Below are 23,809 nucleotides of genomic sequence, written 5' to 3'. Positions count from 1 at the left end.
GTTTTAATTAATGCTATATTTTATACCAGTTGGATGAGCATAGCAGACACTTAGTAATTCATTTTTGTACAGAAGTTTTTTTAAATGGAGAAATAACTGTGGAAAATAGATCTCATATTCTACATTCAAAAACAATGTATTATTTGTTACTGAACATTTTACAACCAATCCTTAAGATAAGCTTGGATTAATAAAGGTATTTATGACTCTGAGGCAGTTAGATTTGCAGTTAAAAGAATGTAAAAAGTCATTTGCATACATGGAACTTCTGGAACTGAGGGAAAAAATGTTTGAAAAAACAGTAATAATTTTAGCCAACAAAGACAAGTAAAAGCAAATATAGAATGTAGTCATGATGTTCTTAAAATAATATGTGTCCAACATTAAGCAAGCATAATTGTGCACACTATAGAAAAGAAAGCAGAAAATTTAGATTTGTTAGATATTATTTTGAAATGAAATTATTTTGGCTACACCAATAAAACAAAAATAAAGTAAATGGTCACTATGTAGGATGAAAAGCTAAAAATGACAATTTTAATTTAATGAATTAAAAAGTAAGAAAATAAATCATATTTACAATTTTAAAAGTGAATTTTATTGAGCACAACTAGATTATAGGAGGAAAATTTATGTTGAATAACATCTAATATAAAAACTACAGGTTTTGATTTTGTAAGAGACTGAAAAATAAACCATGTAAAAATAAATTATGATTTAATTCATTCTTGAGGGTGAACCTATATTAATGATACTAACAAGTTTGGTTAAAAAATAATATACAAGACAACATTGGGGCTAAAAATACAAAAGTTTTTCTTGCGCTATGTACGGAGTGCATCTTTAACATGGTGCATTTGAGACTGGGAGGCATGGCCTGAACTGTGCTGATAATAATGGCAGTTGCTTTTGACAATTGAGGTTATATATGATAATTTCTGAGTCTGCCCAAAGATAGATCACCTTAATTTAAGATAACATATATTAATGTTGACCTTACAGCCATCTTCAGACACAGGATGATATGTCACCTAAATGCTATTAAATAATTACATTTAGTTTACACAAAATACAAAATGCACTGGAATTAAGTCGAGTAACAAAAGATCCTTAAATGAAAAACAACTCATGGTCTTTAGTGGAAAATGAAACTAATTTTGAATTTGCTCTATCCACTGTGATTTGGTCTGAAACTGTTGCTCGTTTTTAATAATGTGAATATGAGCTTTAAGAAAACAGATTTAAGTTTGTCTATTTCATATCTAAAAGGATTAAACATTGTAAAATAGGGAAATTGTTCCTCTGTATTGAAAGGGAGTGCATGGAAATATGCAATAAAAGTGACATCCCCAAAATAATTACATTAAATAGAGTAAAATATTGTGGAGCCTGGGTGACTTAGTTGGTTAATTGTCTGACTCTGGGTTGGGCTCAGGTCATGATCTGTTGTGAGATTGAGCCCCACATCAGGCTCTGTGCTGACAGTATGGAGCCTGCTTGGGATTCTCTCTGTCTCTCTGCTGCTCCCCTGCTCATGCAGGTATGCTCTTGCTGTCTCTCAAAAACAAATAAGCTTAAAAAAAGAAAGAAAACGTTTGCTCAACCATAAGAAAAAAATAATCACATAAAAATATTTCCCAAGCTAATTTCTGTAAAGACTGTTCTACAGAATGATTTAGACTTTATTTTAGATCAGGGTATTGTTTTGATTGAAAGGCATTTGAACAAGTTGGACAAACATAGTGCCATAATCAGTTATATGATAATTTGGTAGCACTGGAAACTTTGAAAGCAGAAATTATACAATATTCTATAGATTTATATACTGCATTTAAAATAGTAAAAATTATAATATTGCATATTGTCTTGTAATATGGGAGTCCCTGGCTGGCTCAGTCAGTAGAGTATGTGAACCTTAATCTTGGGAGTTATTAGTTTCAGTTCCAGGTTGGGTGTAGAGTTTCCTGAAAAATAAAATCTAAAAAAAAATATTGTAATATATATCAACAATGCTTTATCATATGTAACAATACAGTATTTGTCCATGATATGTGACATACATGTTTGTGGTTGATTGAAAAAATTGTCTACTATATTTTGTAGCTCCTTTTTATCATGAGCTGGCTCTAGCCTAAACTCAACTACAGAATCTTGAAGTAATAAATGATTATTGTTCTAAATCGCTAAGTTTTTATTATACAAGAAAGGTTAACTAAGATAATGTTTCATATTTTAATCAAAGTTACTTAAATTGTATTGATATTGGAGTGCCTGCATGGGACAGTTCCTTAAGCATCCTACTCTTGATCTCAGCTCAGGTCTTGATCTCAGGGTTGTGAGTTCAGGCCCCACACTGGGCACCATGTGGGTGTGAAGCCTGCTTAAAAAAAAAAGCAGGAATTGTATTGACAATTCCACTTACTACTACTCTTTAAGTTAAGGAATTTTGTGGAAAGAGCCCAAATGTCCATCGATGGATGAATGGATAAAGAAGATGTGGTATATATATATAATGGAGTATTACTCAGCAATCAAAAAGAATGAAATCTTGCCATTTACAACACGTGGATGGAAGTGGAGGGTATTATGCTCAATGAAATTAGTCAGAAAAGACAAAAATCATATGACTTCACTCATATGAGGACTTTATGAGACAAAACAGATGAACATACAGGAAGGGAAACAAAAATAATATAAAAACAGGGAGGGGGACAAAACAGAAGAGACTCATAAATATGGAGAACAAACTGAGGGTTACTGGAGGGGTTGTGGGAGGGGGATGGGCTAAATGGGTAAGGGGCATTAAAGAATCTACTTCTGAAATCATTGTTTCACTATATGCTAACTAATTTGGATGTAAATTTTATAAAATTAAAAATGAAATTGAAAAAAAATTTAAAAAGAAATAAACTTAAAAATTTTAAAGAAAAAAAAGAAATGTATATGTTTTAAAATACAATTAGTTTATGACCATGCCAATGCAGAAAGAACAGAATGATGGAGTTTTTTGGGGACTTGCTTTTGTTAGATATTATATCCTGCCACATTTGTAAAAGCATCTCAGATTACTAGGAGTGTCTGAAAGGAGTTTTGTTGTTTTTTAGAATTCCCTCACCTTTCTAGATTGAATTCTACCTATGGTTATTATCAGGAAATGCATTTACCATGATTTGAAAGTGCACAATTATATAGCTTCTTGTGAAGGGCTTCAGGAGATGTGTCTATATATACGCAGAGATGCAGACATATAAGACTTCATATCGGTGCTTTAATTGAGATGTGTTCTATTTAGTTTATTGAAATTCTGGAGTGTTATTTCTGCCTTTTGGATATATTTGGGGGGGTTGCTCATACTACAGAATTTCTGTGTCCTGTATTTAAAGGTGATGTTAAAGACAATATTGTATCTCAACTAATAGTAGCAATAAAAATAACATGTATTGAGTTCTGAACTGAAGCTCAGAAATATTAAGTGACTTACTGAAAGTTATACAGCTAAAAGGTAATAGAGCCAGGACTTGAGTCCTAATCTTTCTTAATCCAAAGGCCATTTTCCTAACCACAGTGATTCTACTTTCTGATTGCAGTCTCCTGTTGGGAACTGATGGATGAAGGCAACATTTATTCACCTTTTTTTAAAAAAAATTTGGTTTATTTATTGAGAGAGAGATGAGAGAGCACGAGCAGGGGAGGGGCAGAGACAGAGGGAGATAGAAAATCCCAAGCAAGCTCCACACAGCACAGAGCTGGACACGGGGCTTGAACCCATGAACTGTGAGATCATGACCTGTCAGAGGCTTAACCAACTGAGCAACCCAGGTGCCTCAAGCTCTCTTGATCTTAAGTAACTTCTCTTCCCAGCTATATATCTAGAATATGCACCATTAGTAACTCATGGGTCAAAGTATTACCATCCAAAGAAATTCTTCTTAAAAAGAGAAAGGAATTCATCCTTCATGTGAATAAAGAAAATAATCTTTTATCCAAAACAAATAAACTAATTTGCTATGTCATTAACATTTTAGCATAAAATAATCACATGTCTTTCAGATTTGACTAACATTTATTGCATGCCCACTGTGTCATAGTCACTGGGTTAGACATGTACATATCACAGCATTGAAGGAAGGATCATCAAACAATAGTTAGCATTTATTGAGTGTATATTATACATTAAGCAAATTAGCAATTTTTATAAATTTTCTAATTTAATTATCTGAACATTCCTGTGAGGTAAGTACCCCTAATCAACAAAGGAGGATATTGAGCATCAGAAAGATTTAGATACTTCTCCAAGGTCACAAAGGTAAGAAGTTGTGGGGCTGCATTTTATTCTAAAGCTCCTGGTCTCATTCCCTAACTGGGGCTATGAATTAGTATCGATGTTTTTTTTCTCTGTGTTTTTATATATGTAAAATGTGGTGATTTAAGGTGTTGTTAATTCAGCAACTTTTGTCCCAGCAGAAGTTGGCTTCACTACTACTAACATGTTAGTTCAACAGTAACAGATTTGTAGCATGATGACACAGGAGGGGCCAAGTGACAGCATGAAAGAGACTATGGCAGACAGCAAAGACACAGCTTACCTGTTTAACAACTTTGCCTCCTCTAATCCTTAATAAAATGAGCCTCCTTGTGGCATAAATTCTTCACTGATGTTCTCATTCCTTGCTGCTCATATGTGATCTGACCATTTTCTTATGTCTTGTATGGAATCAGACAGGTTATTAAAAATGAGAAAGGGGTTGCAAATTCATAAACACTTCTTCATTCAGCTTTAGCACATTTTAGCCAGTCATGGAGGTACTAAGTACATTCTTCCTCTTTTCTGGTCTTCATCTTTATTGTGAATAATAAGGCAAAATTATACAGATAAATCTGTTTTTCATCTTATTCCTACCATGGATATAAAGATTAAAGAAAAAAACATGTATAATTTAACCATCTTTAGAAACAAGACTTAGACCATCGAACATGTGAAAATAAAAGCAGCATTCTTCATGTTCCTGAGATTGAGTCTCTTGTCTACCAGCTACATTGCATTAAAATTGGTTTTGTATTCATCTAATGAATGTATTATTGAAGTTTCCTAGGTAAATAAAGCTGCATCCACTTTTCCTAAATCCTATTGTTTTGGCAAATATATTGAGGATTGGTTAAGTAATTTCAGCCTCTCATTTATTTAATATATTACAGATGGATACCTGTTTAAATCATAATGGGTCATTTCTGTCAACAGGCAAGTCCTTCATAGTTGAGCAGAGGGAAATACATGCATGCTTCATGTATCCTTAATTTAGTGTGAGAGTCTCCATCTTTTATCTCTGGAAAGCAATTCTGTCAGCAGGATGAACTTTTTTTGTGTGGAAGTAAATTAGTTTAGCATAGCAGAAATCCCACTATCCTATATTTATTGTCTCTCCGAATCCTGATGCAACACACTACACCACAAAAGAGAAATACTGAGCTAAGGCAACCTTACCATCTTTCAACAATACTTTGGACCATTCATTTACAATTAGATGTACATGTAATTTTTCTCTAACGATCTTGTGTAAGAAGGATTTTCTTTGTCTCCATATCTTTTCACATTCATGATTCTGACCAAAATTTACTTTGTCTTGTGGTTCTATGTTTCAAGAATTTTAGCTATGTCTGTCCTAATAAGTGACTGAATTAAAATTGATCCATCATGCATGTATTTCTATCATTGTTTCCCTTAAACATTTGCTAACAATTTGAAATGGCTCAGATACTGGATCTTTGAGATCAGACTATGTCGTTTGGTCACAGTTCATTCACAAACCTGGCTTCTTATTTATTAATTATTTTATTTTAGAGAAAGTTCATGAGAGTAGGGGACAGGGACAGAGGGAGAAAGAGAGAGAATCTTAAGCAGGCTCCACACTCAGCACAGAGCCTGACATGAGGCTGGATCCCACAACCCTAGGATCATGTCCTGAGCTGAAATGACGAGTCAGATGCTCAACCAACTGAGCCACCCAAGTGCCCCAAACAAACCTGACTTTTTAAAGGCAGTTATAATAAAAGATCTAGAAAAAGACATAGGGTATGTATTTAAATAATCCTAGACTGGTTAGACTTTTTAAAGCAATAAACAAAACATAAAAACCACTAAAATGAAGTAAATGTTACTTTATAACATTTTCAATTGTATGCATTGAAAAATGTACCATAAATAAAGACAAAAATGCACATGACAGGGTGAAATAGAAGGCAAAATACACCTCTAAAAAGGCACTATTTCCTTACTATACCATAAATTCTAAAAATCAATAAGGGTCAACAGCCCTATAGAAAAATAAGCAGAGCTATTTCTAGACAATTCAGAGAAATGAAAATGGCCTTTAAACATATGAAATGAAACACATCAATAATAGGAAAATACACAAATTAAAACTATATGATGCCAGTTTTTGCTGATAATTTTGGCATGTAAAGTGCTTGATTATATACTGTGTTGTAAAGGCTGTGGGAAAACAGGAGTTATGACAAAATTGTTGCTAGGATTTAAATGTATACAACTTCTTTAGGGGTGCCTGGGTGATTCAGTCGGTTAAGCATCCAACTTTGGCCTAGGTCATGATTTCGCAGTTCATGAGTCCGAGCCCCACATCGGGCTCTGTGCTGACAGCTCAGAGCCTGGAGCCTTCTTCAGATTCTGTGTCTCCCTCTCTCTTTGCCCCTACCCCACTCATGCTCTCTCTCTCTCTCTCTCTCTCTCTCTCTCTGTCTCTCAAAAATAAACATTATAAATAAATAAGTAAATAAATAAATAAATAAATACATTTATGCAACTTCTATGGAGGAGAACTTAACAATATCTATCACAACAACAAAATGCATACCATGAGCTCCAGCAATTCCACCTCTAGGAATTTTACCTTTAGTCATAGATATTTTCATGTGTTCACATACATCATTTACAGTTGTGTATTTATATTTAAACTTATATTTATACATATATACATATTCACACACATATACATACAATTATATGATTAAAACAATAGAATATCCTTAGATAAACCAGAAACTGGTAAGAGTTGTTGCTTTTTGAAGGAAGACACTAAGGATGAAGGGTGGGGTTGTTGGGGAACTCAGGGATGGGGATCCACTAACAAGAAAGAAACTTGCTTTTCACTCTATTCTCTTTTGTATTCTTTGACTGTTATTATATGTATTATATATTTTAAATAATATATTCAATTATAAATTTTGCATATGTATTATCTATTTTAAATATTTAAAAAACTAAAGGTGTCTATCTTTGGTGCCTGGATATCTGAGTTTCTAAGCTAAGAAATTAATGTTGTGTGTGAATTTAACCAATTATTATAAAGAAAAGGTCAAATTGGAAATCAGAGTTTAAAAGAAAACAACTCTTAGTCTAGGACCAGTGTAAATCGCAGATAGTGGCTTTCAAAAGAAAATGGTATGGACTTAATAGTCAAACAAATCTAGCTTAAGATACTATATCTGCCATTTATTAATTATGTATTCTCAGACAAGTCACTAATTTCAATGAGCCTCAGTTTCCACATCTGTAACACTGGCATAATACATCACAGTGTTTTCCAAAGGATCCAATGAGATAATATGAATAAATTGCTAAATACAGGGCTATTTGTATAGTAAGCATTCAATAAACATTCATAACTTTAAAAATTATCATCATGGAAAATATGACTGAACAATGACTTTAGAATATGTAAATTTATTTTTCTTGGTTCTATCCCTAATTAGGCAAGAGTAATGTAAGCCACCTATTTAAATACTCTGAACCTCAAGTTTCTCATTTGTAAAATAAGAATAATTATTCCCACCTCACCTACCTCAGAATTTTGAAAGACTGATATGAGATTATGTATTTGGAAGGGCATTGAGTAGCACAATACCCAGAGGTTTTATTATCATCCCAGAAAGGTTAATTTATGCTCTTTTTTATAGATATCTGTTGATGAAGATTCCACAAACTTCCCCCTAGATACTTTGATGCTATCTCTGGATTTCCATTCTGCTTATGATTCACTGGTAGAGGGAATATGTTAGAGAAAGCACATTTTAAAAAGTTCTTCAGCAACCCTCATCCTGTGTAATAGTTCCCTTCATTCTTCATTCTTCTTTTCGGGACCTAAAATCAGCATAGGTGCTTGACTTCATTTGGAATTGCCTTGCATCCCTTGATTGTGTGCATGGGGGATATCACTGACAGAATGCAAATATTTTATCTGTTTGGATAAAGCCATGAACCCATTAAAATCCATTTTGCTTGGATTACTGTCTGAATTGCTAGCACCTAAGAAAATAGCAAAGAATACTAGGATAGAAGTCTAAGGAAAAAAATAAAAAGAAAAAAAACAACAACAAAGCCTGAGGCCTGTGAGCAGAGACCTGTGCTTCTAGTTCTGGAGGAGGTAAAAGTGGGATTTATTGTACAGTCAAAGGTAACAGTGAAAGATCCCAACAAAGGAAAGGGGTATTGAAAAATAAGATTGATTACCTTCACGACTTTTTCCAGGATCACACCAAAGTTTTTGGGTCTTTGAATGCCTAAGGCTCAGGACTTATATATAGACTCAAAGTAAATAGACAACCTTTGAGACCTGTTACAGACTGGGGGGCATGTTTCCTACAAAACTTCATATGTTGAAACCTAATCATCAATATGATGGTGTTTGGAGGTGGGTCCTTTGGGAGGTATTTAGGTCATGAGGGGAGAACCTTCATGAATGGGATTAGTGTTTTTATAAAAGAGACCCAGAAAGATTCCTTGCTCTTTCTACCCTGTGAGGATAAAGTGAGAAGGTGCAGTCTGTGAATCAAAAAGTGGGCCTTCTCTAGATACTGAATATGACGGAGACTTAATCTTAGATTTATAGCCCCCAAAATTGTGAGAAATAAGTTTTTATTTTTTAAACACCCAACCTATGGTATTTTTGTTATAACAGCCCAAACTGAACTAAGGCAAGACTCTTCAATGCTTTCCTCTAAAGCTTGAATCCTCTCTGCAACATTTTATACAAGTGAACATGCAGTATCTTTACTGTTCACCTTCACTGACAAAGAAGTCATTAATTTCTCAGACATTAATTCTTCCTTTGTTCTCTTCAATAACATTGGAAATTTTTCTCATAATTTGGGCTATGTGGTAATACAGGTTTTATTGTTGTTTCATATAACAGTTCTTCACCTATCTGAAGACAGAAATTGAAGCCACTTGGACTTCTCGGTATTCTAAGTTCCATGTTTTATCAATTCTCCCTACTCTGACATGATTTCATATCCCTATACTATCCCAGACATTTTCTTATGGATGGACTCTAGTTTGTCAATATCCTGTGTGATGTCTATAACTAAACCTAGTTTTTCAAGAGTAGTTGGAGTAATGTGAACTATATCAGGTCTATTGGCTTCTTTCTTCTAGAACATTTCCTTCTATTAAAGATCACTTTAACATCTTAGAAACAGAAGTATACCATTTTTCTTTCTCACATAGTGCTTACTATTGATAAACTCCCCAGAGTTTTTTTTTTTTCTACATGTATTACCACTAAGCTATATTTCACATCTTTTATGTAGGTAGTTGATTTTGTGTGCATTTGTGTATATGTGCATATAGTTATTATTTTTGGCTGGATATGGAATATTGACCTTTCAATTATTTTTATAATTTTCTATATCTATTTTTTAAATTGTGTATGAAGAACGTTTACCTTGCTTGCAATAATAAAAATAATGAAACTTATTAAAGTCAAAGAGATATATTATATTTGAGTACTTAAACTACAAACTCGATATAGCCCTGAATCTCCTCCAGAACTTAGCTCACCTTTTCTTGAAACAAGGAATTGAGTCAGCTATAAGAACACTTGAACAGGGCAGGCTGTTTTCATCTCTTCCTGTAAGATAATAGAAAGAGCATACTATTTAGCGAATATGCTATAGTGGCTAAGAACTTAAGCTCTAGATTCAGACGGCCCAACTCTGAAAGTTGCTAGCTGTGTGACCCAGATCAAGATATTTAGCCTCTCTCTGTGCCTTCATTTTTCATCTGTTAAATGCAAGATATTTATATAACCTGTCTCACAAGATTATTGCCAAGATTAGAGGAGCTAATATAAGTAAAGTGCTTAGAATAGTGCTAGTATGTAGTAAGGCCTCAACAAATTACTATTGTTATTATTATTATTATTATCATCAAACCATGGCAATTCGAATTGATACATAGTGGAAAATATAACATTTGAATTTGCTAGGATCTGAGATATTTTACATGTTTTATAGGAATATGGATCCTGGCCATAGAGAAGTACTCCAAATATATGCACTTCTCATCTTTTAATATAGTATGCTATGTTTTCCTCTTCCTTCTTTCCTTCCTTCCTTCCTTCCTGCCTTCTTTTCTTCCTTCCTTCCTTCTTCCTCCCTCCTTCCCTCTCCCTTTCATTCCTCTTTCTTTTCTTCTTTCTTTCTCCCTCTCCATCTTTTTCTCTACTATTCTCCATTTTTTATGTTTCTCAATTTCTCTTTTTTAAGTTTATTTATTTATTTTGAGAGAGAGAGAGAAAGAGCACAGGAGGGTTAGAAAGAGAAAGAGAAAGGGAGAATTCCAATTAGGCCCTGCACTGCCAGTACAGGGCCCAATGCAGATCTTGAACTCATGAACTGTGAGATCATAACCTGAACCAAAATCAAGAATCAGACACTTAACCAACTGAACCACCCAGGCACCCTTATATTTTTCAATTTCTTGATTATTTCTTTTTAATTCTTTTTGTTTAAAAAACATAATTCTTAAGTTGAGAATATCACACATGCATTTTTAACTAGACTATCTTTGGAAGTTTTGAAACTTCTACTTTTCTCAATCATGTGTCCACCCATCATTAACCAAGAAACCTCATGAAAATTGAACAACTTTTTTTATTTTTCTACACAATTACTAAAGATATCAATAAACCAGATGATAGTATTTCTCTCCTTGCACTTCTTAACCTCAAGTAGAAGCAACAATTCAAAAATGAAACTGATCAAAATATTTTTGAGTTTGAGGAAAAAACACTCCCAATCTACTTTCCCCTAACGATGGTGTATATTCTTTAAAACCTTCTTTTAAGATTATTTGAAGACTGGATGACATAGAACAGTGTATAATCTCCACTTAAGGTCAAATTATCACATTCATGCCTCAGTCAAAAAAATAATTGGTGGTGAAGATAATTAGGACTTCCTACTCCATTGGGGTGGTCTGGCCAGAAATGAAGCTATCTGAGGCAGCCCTACTCAAATAGTTTTCTGAATATAGCACAAAAGATTTGAAGTTCTTTCACTCTAGTCCTCCCATCCCATCTATTTCAAATATAATGGCATTTAGAATTCCCACAACAGTTTCTAACATTTGATCTATTCCACTTTCATTTTCTGTGTGGTCTGAGTGAAGCAGTAGAAGCAAGTTAAAGAGCACTGGACTGACATTAAGGGGACTTTGTTTCAGAGCCTCAAGGTGTTTTTAGAACTGAAGTACATCTGTAGCCTTAATTTTTTCCCTCAACTTACTCTGTAGCCTTAGGAAGATAACTTCATTTCCCTGAGCTTCAATTGCCTCTACTGTAATACCATCATGATTGTTCAACCAAATATAAGTTTAAAAGAGATAAAGTCTGTATCATACTTGGTTAGAGAATTATACCTTCTAGCATAACACCTTACACTCAGCAGGCCATCAGAAAATATTTTGTATTTAGAAGTACTTATCCTGCTTTCCTCAAAAGTTGGTTGTAAGAATTGAGATATTATATGTGAAAGTGCTCTAAATATTAAAAATTATATAATTGACTTTTAACACACAATTAAGGATAAGAAATACTAATTTGTTTTTTTAAAGATTTCATATAAAACTTCTCCCTTGATCTTGACACTGATCCTATGAGGTAGATGTTTTTATTTTAGTTTATGTATAAATAAATGGGGTTCAGTGGATCACTAAATTAGTCAGAAATGGAGCATAGACTCTGATGCAGGATTTCTGGAATTGCCTCAAATTTTATTTTGAATAGTTGACTATATTGGAGAATCTTATACTAAAACAAACACATGAAATATGTAATACTTGGCCTAAAAGATGAAGTTCCATCTAGTTTTTTTTCTTTTTTTTCCTTTTTTTTTGCAATATATGAAATTTATTGTCAAATTGGTTTCTGTACAACACCAAGTGCTCATCCCAAAAGGTACCCTCCTCAATACCCATCACCCACCCTCCCATCCCTCCCACCCCCCATCAACCCTCAGTTTGTTCTCAGTTTTTAAGAGTCTCTTATGCTTTGGCTCTCTCCCACTGTAACCTTTTTTTTCCTTCCCCTCCCCCATGGACTTCTGTTAAGTTTCTCAGGATCCACATAAGAGTGAAACCATATGGTATCTGTCTTTCTCTGTATGGCTTATTTCACTTAGTATCACACTCTCCAGTTCCATCCACGTTGCTACAAAAGGCCATATTTCATTCTTTCTCATTGCCACTTAGTACTCCATTGTGTATATAAACCACAATTTCTTTTAAAGGTAGTATGCAGTTTCATTGTTTCCATTTTGCTTTATCTACACATGATTTTTCAAAATTATTGTTGAAACCATAGTATTATTAAAAATACAACTCCTCATTTTGTGGGGCCAGAATTGCAAACTGGCAGGGTAATAAAAATTAATCAAGAGTAAATTCCAGGTAGTAAAAAGAAAGCACTTCTTGCGCTAACATATAAATAACATGACTTTCATTGTACATTATTCCAAACTTCTAAGAAAGAGATTTTCAAATTGAGTTTTCAAATTGAGTATACTGGTGTCATCTTAATTAAAAAGGGAAGAATAAATCAATCCCACATAAAAAACTTGTTTTTGCTTTTTTTAATGGCCAAGGGCATACATTTAACAGCTTCTGAAGTAGTATCTTTTAATTTCATAGGGCATACACTACCCTCCTTTACTTACTATCTTGGACAACCAATTCAAAATAACATTTTTCTCAAGTCAAGGATGAGAACATGTGCTTAATAGTGAATGATTCTAAAAGACTGTTGTTCGATTCAGTACTGCTTTATTTTTCTTGAACCTGGTAGGCATCTCATGCCACTTGGAAGAAAATGTCTCTTCTTTCTAGCAAGGTTACTCTTTCTGATGAGTATTAAAAGACAGCTTTAAGCTATCCACAATTATGACCTTGACTAGAAAAATGTAAGTTAATAAGGCTTCAACAAATTATGGTCTTTTTTGGTTGATTTGCCTAGTGAACTGTTAGTTGTAAAACTGAAAGACATTATGTTCAGCTTTCTCTATCACATCTTTTGTGTTTTAACAGTGACACTTCATTGAGTGCAATTAACAAAGCCTAGGAGATTTATTAACACACTTCTTCATGGTCAATGATCCATTCCACTTAAGACATAACACTGTAAAATGCACATTATCTCCTTTTGGCACTTACAATAATGCTTCATGAACTAGGAAGGCATATGTTAAAGCAAATAAAATAGCATTATTAGCTGACAAATCGTACAATTTATTAGACAGTTAATTTATCAGCTTAAAAGACACTTAAAGCAGCTGTGCTTTTAATGTCTTTTTAATGTATCCAGTAAAACTTGCATAATTGCCTGTAGTGCAATTCATTTTTAGCTATGTTGCAAAATGTCTGCATTTACTGTTTACATCTTCTTTAATTTTTCCTGCAAGGCTCATCACATCTCTGCCTGAGCCCTAAAGGCCAGACCAATAATCAGACAAAAAGTCTTCTCAAACAAATGGTTCCCCATGAATGAACTATTCAAAAGTGCATGCTGCTTGGGACCAAAGGAGTGTTAGCATTTTATCTCCACCCCAAGGGCAAAGGCTGCAGTTCCAAATAAATAAATAAATAAACCCAGGAATAAAACCAAGATGAGTCAAATCAGTAGGGTGTAGTCGAAGGCTGTTTCAAGCCTTCACATCATACTCAGATAGCAGCAGCCTTTCTAAGTATTTGAATTTGGATCCCATTCAGAACTACATGTCTGGAGTGTGAACTAACAAGACTTTCAGACTACATTAGCAAGGTTGTTTCATTTTATAATTAATGTAACAGCTCCCTGATGATAAATTGGTTTGTATGTTAGTACTGCACTAGTAGAACAAGAGCACAGGAGAAAAAAGTGAAAAATAAGACACATTTCATGGCCCTAACATTTGGTTTAGTTTCTTTATTCCTCTTTGATTTAATAGAAACTTTGTTAATGCTTCCTGTTTTCTACAGAATCTTTCACAGTAATGATGTCAGTACTAGTTATTATTAAGTCAAAAAATCAATCAGTACAAGTTGCCCCTAATGAAAGGACAATTTAAGATTTGATCTTTAATCTTTAGGAGGATTTGCAGTAGCCTACTAAAACAGAAAGCTAGTTTCTCATTCTAAAGTTTAGATCCCTGACCCCGTCTAATGTGAGCCTGCCCACAGCTGGAAGGAAGGAGAATGTACTCATTTTTTAGACAATGAGTGGTGCCCCGTTTCAACTTTTCTTTTAACTCAGTTAAAGATTCCTTTTTTTTTATTTTTTTCAATATATGAAATTTATTGTCAAATTGGTTTCCATACAACACCCAGTGCTCATCCCAAAAGGTGCCCTCCTCAATACCCATCACCCACCCTCCCCTCCCTCCCACCCCCCATCAACCCTCAGTTTGTTCTCAGTTTTTAAGAGTCTCTTATGCTTTGGCTCTCTCCCACTCTAACCTCTTTTTTTTTTTTTTTCCTTCCCCTCCCCCATGGGTTTCTGTTAAGTTTCTCAGGATCCACATAAGAGTGAAACCATATGGTATCTGTCTTTCTCTGTATGGTTTATTTCACTTAGCATCACACTCTCCAGTTCCATCCACTAAAGATTCCTCATAATTTCTTAACTTAATCTAAATCTTTTAAGTTGCTTTTAAAGCTTGAAATTACACCAAAAAAATAGAGAAAGGAGAAATGTGTGTCAGCAAACACATACACACACACACCATTAAAATAACATGCAGGATTATAAATTTGAATGGATTAAGAAAAGTATTTCTCGGGGCGCCTGAGTGGCTCAGTCAGTTGAGCGACCGACTTCAGCTCAGGTCATGATCTCACGGTTTGTGAGTTAGAACCCCGCGTCTGGCTCTGTGCTGATAGCTCAGAGCCTGGAGCCTGCTTCTGATTCTGTGTCTCCCTCTCTCTCTGCCATCCCCACACTCATGCTCTGTCTCTCTCTGTTTCAGAAATAAATAAACATTAAAATTTTTTTAATAAAAAAATTAAAAAAAAAGAAAAGTATTTCTCTTATGGATAGGCCAGGTTCTCAGGTAGCAGGTTTAATGAGATCTAGACTCCACATCTATTCCCTATTTATTCAATACTGAGTCCAATTTAAATTAAGCAGGTAGGTAGAAAAGAGAATTTTCATATTTCTAATTCATTTTCCACTGATGTGTGTTTTTCTCTAAGAACTTGGAAGAGTTTGTCTACCATAGAGAAATATTTATATTCTCAAAGCTTAGTGAAAGAAGAAGGTAATGATGCCTAGGAGAAGTGATTACACTAGATCCACGAGTCAATATTGTGAGCAAGATAGACTCTCTGTATATTACAAGTCTGAAATAAATTGCTGAGTAAAATTCTTACCTAATTGAGAAGTAACTTCAGATGAGACTCAGAAATTTTGTCATATGTAAACTAACAATTATCTAGCAAGAATAATTGAAATTTGTTTCACTTAATTTACACTGTTTTTAACTGGAGTGATAGTTATAAAAATTGAGGCTTTTCATGTGTATACACTTAAGTCCTTGCATCTCACGTCACATCTTCATAAGAGCCCTGTGGGGAAAATATTATTATCCTCAAGGTGTAAATGAGAGTAAACTCAGAATCAGAAGACTTGCTTATTATGTAAATCTCAGAACTGGGGTGAAAACTCACAACTGCCTCCTGTTCTAATTTTTCTACATCATTGCTGACTTATACTGGCCTCATAGAACATAGAAATAAGACTACCTCGACTGAAGTGCAAGCTCAAGGTAAAACAACAACAACAAAGCATACAAGCATTATTTCCACAAAAGACCTCTAGTCCCATTACTTAAGAAAATTGGATTATACATTCAGTTCTAGGTCTTCTATAACCCATACAAATCTAGTCACTTTGAGAAAAATAAAATAATCTGTTATATTTCTGAAGCTGTTCTCTGAGAACATGTTGACATATTTGATTGAGTTTCAGTCAAGAAACACAAATATATGTCATCCTTATGACAGAAACTTTTATTACTCTGGTGAATCCTTTCCTAACAGTAACAGGAATTGGACAAAACACCCAACTCACTGCAAAATGAGTGATTTCATTTTTAATTTCCAACCAGAAATATTATCTACATGTTTTCATATTCAAGTTTTCAAAAGGCATAAAATGCTGAGTTCCAAATATTGCCACTCTGCCTGTTGCATGCTAGGTGTGTGGATATACTGGTTCTTTAATGGATGTATCTTAGTGACAGCATGAGCATGTGTGTGTGCACATGTGTTCATGTTTGCATGAGTGCATGCTCAAAATCAAGAAATAAAGAATAATACATTGAGGGTAACAGCAATATTTATGTCCCTTACTTACATGCAATAAAAGGAGGCATTTATTTGTTTCATTTCTAATTAATTATAAACACTGAATAACACATTCTTCACATAGGCAATAGTTTACTAATGATAACTCTTTTATCATCTGATTAGGCTAGCATTGTGGACAATTTTACTGCCATAGTGAAAATGGTAGGGCTGTCATCATTTTCTTCATTATGGTCTAATTCCAATTTGCTTTATTTTCTTTTGGAGAAATCAATCTGCCTATTAGTGACTCTAATAAAGATTTCTAATGAAAGGCCTTAAGTTTTAAAGTAATGCACCAGCCCACATAAAACTAGTACTACGGGGCGCCTGGGTGGCGCAGTCGGTTAAGCGTCCGACTTCAGCCAGGTCACGATCTCGCGGTCCGTGAGTTCGAGCCCCGCGTCAGGCTCTGGGCTGATGGCTCGGAGCCTGGAGCCTGTTTCCGATTCTGTGTCTCCCTCTCTCTCTGCCCCTCCCCCGTTCATGCTCTGTCTCTCTCTGTCCCAAAAATAAATAAAAAACGTTGAAAAAAAAAATTTAAAAAAAAAAAAAAAAAAAAAAAAAAAAAAAAAACTAGTACTACAAGCCTTTCATTCACTGAATTTAAAAGCTAACAGTTTTCATAGTGCTTCAATTATATACCAAAAGTTTTTATGTCCTTGACATGGAAACCAAGCAAAGTAATGAATTAAGTTCTCACATCAAATCAAAGTGAACATATCACTGATTCTTTGTATTTTAAGTAAAATAACTCATTTTTCCTCCAGAAGAAAAACACCAGAAATACATTTTAGTTCTTTTAGGTGCTATGTCTCCATGGAATAGTCATATACTTCCACTGTTTTTATCTTGCATGAATTTAGAATGAGAACATTGGCTAAGGGTTTTTGTTCTTGTGAGTCAAGTTTTCTCACAATAGTGAAATTACCAGTGAGCACTGAAAGAACATAGGACTAACTTGTCAAGGGACCTGGATGCTAGCTGAAGTTTATCCTCAAAATAAGAATTGTGACTAAGGAAAAAATGACTTAACTTCTCTTTAAGTTTCTTTAGCTATCAAAAAATGTGAGACTAAAAGCAAAAATATTGAAAATTTTTAAGCTAACATGAATAAGGATGTATTCATGAATAATTTAAATTAACAAAATTACTTCAATACAATTTGAAGTTAATCTTTAAAACTTTTGGGGCACCTGGGTGGCTCAGTTGGTTAAGCGTCAAATTTTGGCTCAAGTCATGATCTCACAGTTGGGGAGTTCAAGCCCCAAGTCAGGCTCTGTGATGACAGCTCAAAGCCTGGAGCCTACTTTGGATTCTGTGTCTCCCTCTCTCTCTTCTCCTCCTCACTCATGCTCTGTCTCACTCTCTCTCAAAAAGAATAAACATTAAAAAAATTAAAACTTTTAACACATATAATTGTATTGACTCATCATACCTAAATTATTATGGTATATTTTCAATAAGGCCATCTGGCTATATGTTCAAATACATAGTTATAACATATTGTTATGAGCAAATTTTAGAATCTGATTTCAGATATTAGACCCATATGTATTATGGATTTATTCTGAGAAAGTTGCTTGTAGTTTCAGAGGTTGTATTTATATTCCAATGTTTCCTAACAAAAAATAGAAAATAAACTATAAATAATGTGATTGGTTGGCAGTTTCTTACAAAACTCTTACCATACAATCTGGCAATTACACTCCTTGATTTTCACCCGAGTTGAAATCTGATGGACACACAAAACCCTGGACACAGATGTTTATAGCAGATTTATCTATAATTGCCAAAAGTTGAAAACAACCAAAATGTCCTTTAGTAGGTGAATGGGTAAATATAATAAATATACAATAAACTGACAATAGAATGTTAGTGCTAAAAAGAATGAGCTATCAAACCATGAGAAGACATGGAGGAAATTTAACTGCATATTACTAAGTGGAAGAAGCCAGTCTTAAAAGGCTACATATTGTATGATTCCAACTATGTAACATTCTAGAAAAGGCATAATTATGGAGACAGTAAAAAGATCAATGGTTATCAGTGATTAGGGGGAGAGAAGGATGAACAGGAGGAGCACAGAAGATTTGAAACTGTATGAGCTGTATGATAATATAATGGAAAATACTTGACATTATGCCTTTGCTAAGACCTATAGAATGTAAACCATCAAGCATGAACCCTAATGTAAACTTTGAACTTTGAATGATAATAATGTGTCTTTGTAAGTTGTCCAATGGAAACAAATAGGCCATTCTTATTCAGGATGGTAAAAATGGAAGAGTCTTTGTTTGTGGGGGTGGAGTGGCTATGTGGAAACTGCACTTACTACTCAGTTTTGCTGTGAAACTAAATTGCTCTAAAAATCAAAGTCTATTTAAAACAAAATATAACAGAAAAAAAAACATAAAAAGGAATATGATTTGGCCAATGACATCCTAGGACAAATTAAGCACGGGCTATTGATTCGACATTAATTGTTCAGTCCAATAGCTATTTCCATGCAACAGTAACCAACATTGTGTTTGGAAAAGATAGCATATATTTATTTCCAAGAAGCTAAAAACCCTCCATCTAAACTATGCTCGTGTTCTCTGAGCAATATAAAACAATGGTAAGTATAAGTCAATGAATTGTACTTTTGGTTACTATGAGCTGAATTATGTCCCCACTTCCCATGATTCATATGTTGAAGCCCTAACCCCCAATACCTCAGAATGTGACTGTATTTGAGGATAGGGCATTTAAACAGGTAATTAAGTTAAAATGAGGTTAAAATGGGTCCTAATCCAATCTAAATGCTCTCCTTATAAACAGAGGAAATTTGGACAAAAAGGGAGACAATAAGGAGGGATATGCACAAACAGATGAAAGAGCATGTGAGGGCACAAGGAGAAAATGGCCACCAGCAACACAAGGAGAGACACCTCAGAAGAAATCAAACCTGGGGTGCCTGGGTGACTTAGTCAGTTGGGCATCTGACTTCACTCAGGTCATGATCTCACGGTTTGTGGGTTTGAGCCCCATGGTGGGCTCTGTATTGAAAGCTCAGAATCTGGAACTCACTTCAGATTCTGTGTCTCCCTTTCTCTCTCTGCCCCTCCCCAACTAGTGCTCTGCCTCTCTCTAAAAAATAAATAAACATTTAAAAAAGAAGAAATCAGACCTAATGATACTTTGATCTTGGACTTCTAGCCTCCAGAAATGTGAGAAAACAAATTGTTGCTTTTTAAGCCACCTAGCTTGTAGTATATTCTTATGGGAACTCTAGAAAACTAATTCAGTAGCATTGTAGTTATCAGGTATGTATGAGTTCATGTAGTTATCAGTTACATATAAAAGCATGAAAGAGAGGGTTGAGAAACAGAGTTAAGTATCTCAGAAACTCAGGCAGTTATCAGAGCCTGCCAGAGAATAGACTCATTAAATTTGCTCTTTTTTAAAAAAAATTGTTTATATATTTATTGAGAGAGAGTGAGAGAGAGAGAGAGAGAGCACACAAGGTGAGGAAGGAGCAGAGAGAGAGGGAGAGAGATGATCACAAGCAGATTCCTCCCTATCAGTGCAGAGCCCATTGGTGGTCCCAACCTCACAAACTCTGAGATCATGACTTAAGCTAAAACCAAGAGTCAGGGACTTAACCAACTAAGCCACCAGGCATCCATAACTTGTCTCTTAAAATTAATTTTTTTGTCACCTGTTTACTTCAGGGTTATATTCCTTAGTTTCTAGTTGTTATGAGGTAGACACACTCAATGAAAAGAAAACAAGAGCAACAGTTATTGAGCATTAGACTAATCAGCTTTTGGGGCACCTGAGTGGCTCAGTCGGTTGCGCATCTGACTTCAGCTCAGGTCATGATCTCCTGGCTTGTAAGTTCGAGCCCCACATTGGGCTCTGTGCTGACAGCTTGGAGCCTGGATCCTGCTTCTGATTCTGTGTCCCTATCTCTCTGCTCCTCCCCTGTTCACTCTCTCTTTCTCTCAAAAATTAATAAACATTAAAAACATTTATAGACTAATCAACTTTTATGGATGATCTAATATATTCTAAAAAAACCCAATGAACTAAATGTTATCACCATCCCTATTTATAGTTGAAGACACTGAAACTTAGGTTAAGGGATGTTATTAAAGTTAGGTAACTACATGTCAATGCCAGGGTAAGAACCAGAGTCTGTCAGACACTGAAGCCTATTTGGTTTTCTTTCCTTTTTTTTGAAGCCTGCTTTCTTAAACATAATGCTACAGTGCAACACATTTTCCCTTTCTATGGTTGCCATATTTAACAAATGAAAATACAGAATGTCCTGTATTTTATCTGACAATCCTAACTTAACTACTAAGTTTAATGTTAACATATGTTTTATTTGGGCTCAAAAGAAAGAGGGCTTTTGGAAAATCAGATTATATTTGAGTTTGGGAATTGGGAATTAATAGGTCATTTATAATCCTTTATGGACAGTGAAGGACTGATGAAGCTCAAGAAAAGGAGTTGGAATATTAGACAATTCTTGAAAGTTTATGCCATCATTCTGATTTTCCATATTCTTAGCCAGAAGAGGCACTATCTTTCCTGTTTTTCCCAGATTGCTAAGTAAAATCTAGAGAGTATGAAGGAATCATGAGAAACAACACTTCATTTTGTACTTTGTGACTGTGACTACTGTATTACAAAGTATCACAGACTTTGAGTCTGGAGTTCTCTCTTGTCCAACAAAAGAGCAGATACAGACTTGAATATGAGACAGGCTAATGTCTGGAAGGAGACAAGAACCCTGAACAGGGGTTTTGTCTCTGTATGTATTGAGCTCTCAATGTTTTACATAAGTGGTGAACATGAAGAAGAAAACAATAAGATAATGACCATTAATTTGTGTAAGAGGCAAAGGGTTTGGAGGGCGAGTGGTGTTAGAAGTTGAGATTAAAGCACAATGATATATTGGCTCCAGATGCCAGATGGACAGTGTTTCTCTATGGGTGACACAGCCAAGTAGCTGTTATCTCCAAAGTTTAAGATTGCTAGAGCATGCTGCCTCAAGGCTAACAAGGCACCCTTTTCACTAGCTAACCTTGGGCCCTTTCGCCCTGTAGTGGCTTGCCATCTCTTACTGTTCTTGGATGCTTTCATCCTCTGGAGGTGGCTTTCCACCCTAAGCCTTGTTTTACTTAATGACTAACCTTGGGTGCTTTCTCCCCGTAGTGGCTTTCTGCCTTAAGCCTTGTTAACCCATTGGTGCAAGCATACAGAATTCTTAAATTTATTTCTTACAACATAGTAGCTGGGTAGTTATGTTTTCTTATCCCAAATGCTTAAAGAATTACATCAGACCATTATGAATGTAACTTTCATTTTCATCATATGTAACAGGTATATATTGAATGTAAACAATAACTACATACTAATATAATAAATAAGATATTAAGATAATTCAAGGGCCCACTAGGGCTTAATGAATATGGCCAAGAGCTGTAGTGTAATTTAATATAATTACCCATCTTAGGGGAACCAGAAGAAAAGGGTAAGCCCCAAGTTCTTAAACCTCTGGAAGGATGAATAAAGGACATTTGAGACACGTAGCCGTTGGTTTCTCATCTTAGTGCACAGTCCTTTTTCAGAGTAGTATATGTGACCAAATACCAAGAAACTAAAGCAAAGTACAAGACAGATTGCCTTCACTGAACTTTGCTACAGATACATGTGCTCTCACTATAGGGTCTAGCAGAAAGAGGAGATTAAATTCAAAGAGAACAAAAGATCCTTCCCTTCCAGGGGTATAAAGTCCTTAGAGTGAATATCTGTAAAATTCTGTATGGGATACAGAAGTATTTAGTGACCTTAGAGAACTGTCATACCCAATAGCAAGCTGGTCCCTAGAGAAATTCATTAGGAAGGCCTAATATTAGCCGTGTGTACCCTCTTATATTGTAGGTAGAAAACCATTATTTTACCATAAAGAATACTACTCATTACCATCACATATTCAGTAAATATTTGATGTATGAGTAATAGAAGACAGAATGAATAGAAGGAGTGGAACACTCTTTTTAAGATTTTTATCTAGAGTCTCAATACCCTAAGTTAAATTACAAGTTAGATTACAGCTTTCCAATTTCTGATACCTCTTATACTTTGCCTCTAGGTGCCCAGAACTCTCAGATTTTAAGGATATACAGGTCAGAGCTCTATCCTTCTCCTTCATGTTTCAGAATTACCCTTTAGTTCTTCAACTTTGTCCTTGGAACTTAAAAACTTTTATTCTTTCAATGCCTTTAGCATAGCTAATTTTGAGAAAGAAAGCATTTTACATAAAAGTACAAGCAACTGATAATATTTTATAGTATAAAATTAACTTTAATATTTGAATTTTTAGAGAATATTTGTTTTTAGCACAAAGTAGTGAATCCCTTAATGGAAAAATTTAAATAAGGACACACTGTAATCAGGGACAGGGGATTTTCATGGTACTGCTCAAATTACAAAACACACAGGTCTATGAAGATCCATGAGTAAGGTCATTTCTGTTAATCACAATTGCATGTGTTAAGTCTTTTTGAATTCAGCAACGAATACAGCATTTTTAAGCAAACACTGAATGTAAATATCATGGACATAGATTCCATTACCTATATTCATCTGCGCACTATGAATCCAGATAATGTCTACACCAATTTTTCCCAAATGCCAGTCCTCATCTAGACACCAGACCTGTGTCACAGTGAAATAAAAAGTAAGTAAGTAAGTAAGTAAATAAGCAATCAACAAAGTGAATAATATTTTAAAATAAATAATTTTTTTGTTTAACTGAAATTTTGTTAATCTTACATTTTGTTTGGTGTTAAAATAACCTTTCTTACCTCAAGTCACAGTGTAAGTAGACAGCATTAAATATTTTACTTTGCAGAATGAAAAGCTGGCAGCCTTTAAACCTTGTATTGGCCAAATAATCTTTTCTTGGAGCTGAACTGGTTTGTAAAATCTCTAAATCTGGGAACCACTCTTCTCCATACCATTAAAACAATTCATTAACTCTGGAAATTCCATAAGCAGTGTTGGGAGTGGAAATGGAATGCTGAATGGTAGGCAGTAAGCTGAAGGATGGATGAAGGAGAAATTAATCAAACTGTCAAAACG

The sequence above is a fragment of the Panthera tigris genome, chromosome X (assembly GCF_018350195.1).
Source record: "Panthera tigris isolate Pti1 chromosome X, P.tigris_Pti1_mat1.1, whole genome shotgun sequence".
Classification (NCBI taxonomy): Eukaryota; Metazoa; Chordata; class Mammalia; order Carnivora; family Felidae; genus Panthera; species Panthera tigris.
This window is presented reverse-complemented; position numbering follows the sequence as displayed.